Source organism: Lygodium microphyllum, chromosome 5 (genome assembly GCF_053477565.2).
Source record: "Lygodium microphyllum isolate KBCC chromosome 5, Lygodium_microphyllum_v1.1.10, whole genome shotgun sequence".
NCBI classification, from domain to species: domain Eukaryota; kingdom Viridiplantae; phylum Streptophyta; class Polypodiopsida; order Schizaeales; family Lygodiaceae; genus Lygodium; species Lygodium microphyllum.
The window spans coordinates 123,924,839-123,932,720 of record NC_141139.1 but is presented as its reverse complement, the minus strand read 5'-3'; the positions used below and the strand labels follow the sequence as shown (position 1 = coordinate 123,932,720).

The 7,882-nt window shown below is 43.3% G+C and overlaps 1 pseudogene; it reads right to left on the bottom strand.

Annotated features, from left to right (window-relative positions):
* Positions 1-242: 242 nt before the first annotated feature.
* LOC148036361 (uncharacterized) lies at positions 243-7,348 on the bottom strand (annotated as a pseudogene).
* Between the last annotated feature and the right edge of the window lie 534 nt (positions 7,349-7,882).

Sequence of the window (7,882 nt, the reverse complement as noted above, 5' to 3'; positions counted from 1 at the left end):
AGCACTGTTGTTCAATGGACATGTGCACAGCTTCTGCCAGGTCCTTCTCTTATTTCCTTCTCAACTCCTCTTCTTGTTCCATAGCTCTTTTTGAATCAGCCTTGGCTTTAAGTAGGTCCGCTTCCTCTTTTCTCTTCCTCTCTTCCTCTTGCTTATTCTTCGTTTCCTTCTTTTTAGGTTTCTTCGCCTTCCGTTTGTTGGATTGAGCTTCTTGCTCTCCCTCTTCTTCACTAATCATCCTCTCACTTGATGGTTCTTTGTCGTTGACAAGGAGGTGACTTCTCAGGCGTTTCACCTAATCCCTCTTCTCTGTCTTGTGCCTCTTTCATAGCCTCTCGGATAAGGGTAGTCAAGACTCCTCCATACCCTATGAATGGGGCCTTGGTTGAGGGCTTCTTCCTGTTAGTTCCCTTTGATGCTGGGGATTCTCCACCCACCGGTCTACTTCTAAGGGCTAGCATCCTGGCTGATTGATTGATGGTCTTCCCTGACATATTCGTTTCAATCCACTTCATGCAGTGAATGCACCGCCACGCTCTCTAGCATGGGCATGCTAATTCTAAGCATGAGCGAATTATACCTTAGGTTGGAGAAGAGGGTGTGGATCACCTTTTCTTGCAATCAGATCTCTGCGTCGGGGATGCCTTGGATGCTTATGCCATCATTTGTTAAGACACTTTCCTTCTTTATCCCCAGCATGGCATAAACGTCTCTTTTGTGCCTCTTCTCCACCTTTGGTTCCAATCCCAGTGCCTTTTCTACTAAGGTCTTGTTGAGTGTACCTACTTGGTTCCTTCCTTGCTTGCCAAGGACACTGTCCCACTGTCCTTGTCAGGGTCATAGGTCCTCAAGAATTCCACACACCTAGTGTGGTCAGGCTTCAAACTTTTCAATATACGTGGTGAGGTTGCACTAATCCACAATCCTCCTAATAGCTTCTTCGCTAGTCACCACCCCTTTGATGTTGTGGATGCTCCTAAACCTCAGTTGGTTGTATGCCCAATTTTCAAGGGATAGGCTGTACTTTGTGTAAACGCCCCGAACAACGTAGTATGCTTAACAATTATGATATTCGCTTGTTTTCGAGATTTAATATAAAAGAGAATGAACACTTAAAGCTGAAAATGAAAATTACTCACAAAATTACATCCATGAAAATGTAAAAGTAATGGAGACAAGATTGAGGGTTGAAGATGGGCAACCCCCCCCGAAGGAATGTATTTCTGCTCAACCCAAGTCCCTTAGGGAAGAGCTCAGTTACAATCAACCTGAGAGTGAGAAGAAGTAATTCTCACTCTCACAAGATCATGCAAAGATGTACAAACACACATGCATTATCTATTATGCAATGATAAGAACTGATTTCTTTATAGTATGAGAGAAGAAAAATGGAAATTCAGCCTTTCTCCATCGTTGATCAGCAGTACATGGATAGGGCTTGCTTCTTGTAGCTAAAATGGAAGAAAGAGCTCGAGAAGGAGGTGCTGTAATGAATTTACAGGCTTGCTGTCCTGTAAAACAACAGTGATAGAAGAGGGAATATGGAGGAATTTGATAATGGAGAAGTGGGGGATGATGATGGGGATGGATGGGGCCAGTTTCTGGCTATCTGTGGGTGTTGTACATGAGTTTACAGCAAAGAAAAATGATGTTGAATGAAGAAAAACGAGCTCTTATTTATAGGAGAGGGGAGAGGTAGTACAAAAGGGGAAAGTGGAGTAGCACAAGACAAGTGTCCAGCCACATGTCATGAGATGTGACAAGTGGTGGGACACTTGGAAACTTGTGTGACAAGTGTCTTGACACTTGTCTCTTCTCTATGGCCTTCCTTTTTGGGTTGAATACTGTCAAGAATAGAAACAACCAAATTTAGTAAGCACAGTTAGAGTACAGAACTTACTATTTTTAGAATGACATCCCTATTTTTTAGGACTAGCATTTTTAGGCTAATTCGAGGCTCCTAAAATTTAGGAACCTCCTAAAATTTAGGGATCTCCTAAAATTTAGGGACCCCCCCAATATGGGTATCATATGAAAGCTTTTTCCGTGTATATTGCAAAAATGGTATCTGAATCTTCATGTGACTTTCCTATGCAAAGAAATGTGCATTTCAAGCTTTCAGCCCACACATGCACATTATACAAGCATTTCATGATCATGCCATCTTGTTGATTGTAACTGTCTGTTTTGGTGGATCTAGCCCACACTTCAAGGCATCAATCCTTTCTGTGTGCGAGTCTAACCCTGATATGCGTGAGTTCTAGTCACAGGCGCCCAATCAGGCCATATAGGTGGAAGTGTGAACTATCTTTTCTCTAACCCACCGCGTGGGTCCACCATAACCTGTGACCACTCATCAGTGGCCAGCTCCAATGCACCTTTCTTTATATCTAATTAGTGCAAAGGAAATAAATTTAATAAATCATTATATAGACAAATTAATGAAAAAGGATACAAATTCTGTTTCTATAGAGTTGTGACACTTTGCTCTTTCCTCTTCTGTGAAAGGCAGGCGGTGGGCTCGGTCTTGCTGCGACATCCTCAACTCTTGTCATAAGCCATGGTTTGCCATTAGTGATTTTTTACCCAGCTTAAATAAAAGAAAAGACTTCATTGGCAGATAAAACTATTTTTAGTACATGATTAGACTTTTTTCTTCAATAGTCTAAGTCCATTGCTTTCAAGTTTTATTGTCAATTTCTTAGTCAAAGTTGCTTCGTCCTACCATTGAGGTCCCTCATGTCCCACATGTGTTATTTTCCTTTATGGTTCTTGTTATGTGTTTTGGTTTGTTTCACCATGCCTCTCCCTCTTGGAATTGAGAAGAATCCTTCCTAGGATTAAGGGGTTAGAGGATGAGGGCCGTTCAACACACAATGTGAGTGCTTTACCTTTGCATGAGCCAAGCATAGAAATTCAAATTATACTCAAGGTTAGCATAGCTATCCATGTTGAAAGGGAGGATGCCTACATGCGTAATATAAGTGAGAACGTCAAGCAAGAAGTCATCAGATTTCATTCAACTAGCGACATGCAACTCCTCCTCAATGATGATGCGATCTAAATACGGATGTCCCTCAATGCGTTCTTCTAGGGGTTGGTTACGAATAGAAGTCAACACCCTATAGGAAGTTGGAGCAACTTAGGTTGGGTCATATTCAGATGCCTTGATTGTGCATCGCTATTCAGGATTGGTCATTATTTGGTATCCCACTTGTTCCCATTGCAATCGTAGAGCATACCATTTCTCTAAGAAGGAGGAGTCATGGTCAATAAGTTGTTCCAACTCCGCGATTTCTTGATTTGTGGTCGGGGTTGTAGTCTTGTTATATGATGTAATGAGACATTGCTTGATGGCTTGTTCATGGGATATCTTAGTTGCAATTAATTCCTGAGCTGCTTCGAAAGACTTGATCAATACAAATTTTGAGTCTTCCCAAGAAGCAAGGGAGTGTTCGTACTTCCATTGCTATAGGTTCGTCATCCAAGAGGTCTAAGTCTAGTTGTTCGTAGCTTTTAGCCAAGGTCATGAAAGTAGTATCCAAGTGTCGAAGGCAAGCAACTACATCATCCCCCGTATTTTCAGCTAAGTCCACGGCCAAGGTTAAGATTGATTGTCACTCTCATAAGAGGGTCGAAGACCAGTGGGGGGTAGAGGCTTAACATGATTAGAGAATTCAACAGCCAATAGTCACAGTTTGGGTTGTTCTTTAGGTTGAGCTTGGCCTCACATTCGATGGGTTTAGTGGGAGTTGTGGTTGTCGTGCCACTAGATGCATTCGAGATGTGAGAGGTATCATTAGCGCTAGAGTTGGGTATTTTTCTAGTAGCGGGCTGCAATTTTGGGCGATAGATTGGTTCAGTCCCTGTTCAGTCCCTGTTGAGCTAGACTTTGGAGGTTCTATAGACTTAGTGGCCTGATTCTCTTGTGCTGTGAGGGTCTCGGGCATTATGTTTTGTGTGGTCAAGTTTGAGGGTGGCATTTGAGTAGGGTGTTTGGTTGTTTTGGCTTTAGGTAGCCAAATCCATGTGTTACTCATATAGTAGCCTTGCGCTTGCAATAAGGACTTGTGGGGACCCATCGTGGCTTGACCGTGCGTCGATGTTTATGGCAAAGCCTTGGCTTCCTAGGTTTTGGGTGCAGATGATTAGCCTTGTGAGGCCATGGGTTTCTATTCCTAGGTGGCCCTCCCTGTTTAGGTACCCATTTGAATCGCGGTTCATGGGCTTTAGTGTGGGTTCTAGTGGATTGCTGGCCTCGAGGTTGGGTGGGTTGTGACGAGTCATGACCCCCCTCCTTAGCCTTAGCGGTGGGTTTCTCTACCGATGGCTTTGTGGATTTGGAAAGAGTCACACCCCCCTCCTTAGCCTTGGCGGTGGATTTCTCTACCGATGGCTTTGTGGACTTGGAAAGAGTCACACCACCCTTGCTGAAAGCTATAACTATGCGGATGTTACCCATGGCGAGGTGGATGTGCTACGACTCGTAGTCAACATTGCAATGAGCTTGCTTCTTGAAAGTTCATCCTAACAGTGATTCTGTGCTTGCATTTTGTAATATTTCCATGCAATAAAAGTTAGTTGGCTAGTTCAAAAGTTAGTTAGTCAGTTAATAAGTTAGTAAGATTACTAACTAAAGACTAACAAAGGTAAAAACTAAGTAACATTAATATCTAATAATTTTTACTTAATTAAAAATATATTTAAAAAAAAGAGAGTCCTAAATCCGAAATTTTTCTCGGATTGAAAAGGACCATAGCCACCCTTCATGAAAGTTACAACATGAATGAGACTTATGAGCCATATTAATCACTAGTATTAATGTGTATAGTTTGGATGGCCCAAAAATATTAGATTTTTGGGCAAAAAAAGCTAGTATATTTTAGATATTATCCTAAAAAGATAGAATTGAAAGTCATTTAAAAGAAAAGACAAGCGATGTTTTAGTTAGTTTTGGAGATTTTATAAAAAGAAAAAATAAAGAAAAGTGATTGATGAAATTGTACGCGCTGTGATCGCAGTCTACAAGCAATAGAGAGCACTTCGAACAAAGAAAAGAAGAATGAGTGAACCGAGAGCTTTCTAATCAAGTGTTTTGAGGTTTTACCCCCTTTTAGAGCCAATGCAACCATCAGATTTATGATCCGAGCATCAGATCACTGAGTCTTCCAAGAGCCCCTCCACTCTTGTTCTCAACCTTATCCCCTCCTCTCTAATTCATTATAAATATGAGACATGGGGAGGCATAAGGGAGCATAAGGAGACCCTGAGAGGCTGCGAGCAAGAGGAAGAGAGAAGGATACCTCCTCCAAGAGATTGCGAGAGAGAGAGAGAGAGAGAGAGAGAGAGAGAGAGAGAGAGAGAGAGAGAGAGAGAGAGAGAGAGAGAGAGAGAGAGAGAGAGAGAGAGAGAGAGAGAGAGAGAGAGAGAGAGAGAGAGAGAGAGAGAGAGAGAGAGAGAGAGAGAGAGAGAGAGAAAGAAAGTTATATTAACGTCTTCTAAAGACCAAAACTGGCCTATGAGACAAACTGTGATACAACTGATGAGGTCCAGCTATCCAAAATAAAAGTGTTGAATGAAAAGCTAAAAACTGGAAATTGAAAATACGGTGTTGTGAGTGTGATAAGTGTCATGTATGTGTATGTGCGTATGTAGCTCTGGTACTCCAGATAATGGCTACAAAAGGGGGAACAAATGTCGGCTGTGATAGGGGAACAACTGTCGGCTGTGATAAAGTGGTGCGATGTGTATATGTAACAGATGCAGGGAGATATACTATCCTGGGATGTAGTAGCAGTTGTCGAAGTCGCTAAAAGCAAGTGATCCCTCCTGGATACAGGATGTGGTACATCAGTGGTGGAGAAAGAGCAAACTGGAGATCTGAGATCCAATGTGTCGAGTGTCGTCGGATCTCAGTCTACTGTCGATGTAGATCAAGAATCCACCGGATCTCTTGTTGGTGTGGCTATGGGGTCCGAAACCTACGGATCCTCGTGTGGCGTCGGGTACGCTGGTCCTCAGCCTGCTGTAGTGTGAGCCCGGAGGTCTGGCTGGAGGCTAGTACAGTAGCTCTCACTCTGTCTGTCTAAAAGAACTGTGTAATAGTCATCTGGGTGGGCCCCTCTCTGACTAGGACTCGCTGTGTGCTCTGCTCTCTGATGTGCCATGCCTCTCCCAGAAAACGGCCAAATGATCTCTGATCCATATCAGTCATATATCCCTGAAATGAGCTGCTCAATGTGTATCTAGATCTCAACTCTGAGTATGCCGGGCATCTGAGAACAAAATGCTCCTCACTCTCCACCTCTGATCTGCAAAGGGGGCATATCCTCTCCTCCCATGGGATGCCATTGGCTCTGCCACTCTCAATCATAAGCTGATGTGATGATACCCTGAGCTATCCAATAAGAACTCTCAATCGATGTGGCATATAGATCTGCATATATCTCGAAATCTCTATGAATCCCTGCTCTGATATGCTCAAGAACTGTGTATAATAATGTGCCATCTTCGATGGCAGTGGCTGTGCAGGGCTGACCCATGTCCTCTGTATATAAATATGCCATATCTCCTGTCTGATGACTCTGTTCCTCTCAGAGAGAGAGAGGGTGTAAGTGGGAGCCTGAGTATCATATAGAAGAGGTGGGAGTCTATCAATGTCTAGCCCATGTCTGTCAAACCAAGCTCTAGTCTGTGCATACCATGATGTGGTATCCCCCGCTCGAGCCATCTCCTGAGATGCCATATATGCTCTATATGCAATGCGATCTCTGTCCATATCCTGAAATATGTGTAGGAAGCAGACTGTCTGAAATAATGCCTCGACTAGCATGGGCGGTGTGGCAAGCTCTGCTCGCACAATGTCATGTGGGACTGAGGCCTTGTTGCGAATCAATCTAGATATCATGATCACCTAAGGTCTCTCCATCAATGTCCATACAAAATCGGCAAGGCCTGGCCCCCATATAGCTGCTCCATACATCAGTGCTGGAGTGACTAGAGTATCAAAGAGCCACCCCTTGGTACGCGGCTCCTGGAAATGTGCGTGATGACACTGTCGCTCCATAAGAGCCAATGCTGAGTATCCTCTAGTGAGGCGGTCACGAGCTGCCTATGTCATCGAGAAAGTCCTTGAAGCTGCTGTAAAGGTGACTCCCAAATATACATATGATCCAGTGACCTCAATACTCCCTCCTGCTGCCATGAAAATACTCTGTCTGCATATTTGAGTTGATGTATGGAATATAAGAACCTTGGTTTTACCAAGGTTCACTATCATGCCTCTCTGTATGCAAAAATCATCCAATGCTAATAAATGCTGTTGTAATCCCTGAGCTGAGTCTGAGACCAACAAAGAGAGAGAGAGAGAGAGAGAGAGAGAGAGAGAGAGAGAGAGAGAGAGAGAGAGAGAGAGAGAGAGAGAGAGAGAGAGAGAGAGAGAGAGAGAGGAGTTACCCCGAGAAGCTGCACAATTCCCTCTATCTCGATCCTCGACTTAGCCATCTTCTCTTACCCTCTCCCATCTTGAATCTATTATGTCTTCTTAATCTCGAGTCTACTTGCGGACAATGGCCTCCAAGCGAAGAATGTTGTGTGCGGATGGCAATCCTACAACTAGCAACGATGCTTCGGGCGAAGGCATCACTGTCAATCTAATTGTGGTACCGGTTGTAAGTAATGTATTTTCAAATTGATAGATGCTTGTTTTGATTCTCGCATGAGATACATTAGGCTCCAATGATGGACGAGAATAGGTCATGGGAAGGGATAGGCCTCTTCTCACATATTTGAAAGATGGAATTTGCAAAATGCATGTATCAAGGGAAGTTAATTGCACTTAGTTGCGTATGGCTTATTCATTGATAGAGTAATCAGTCAGGGT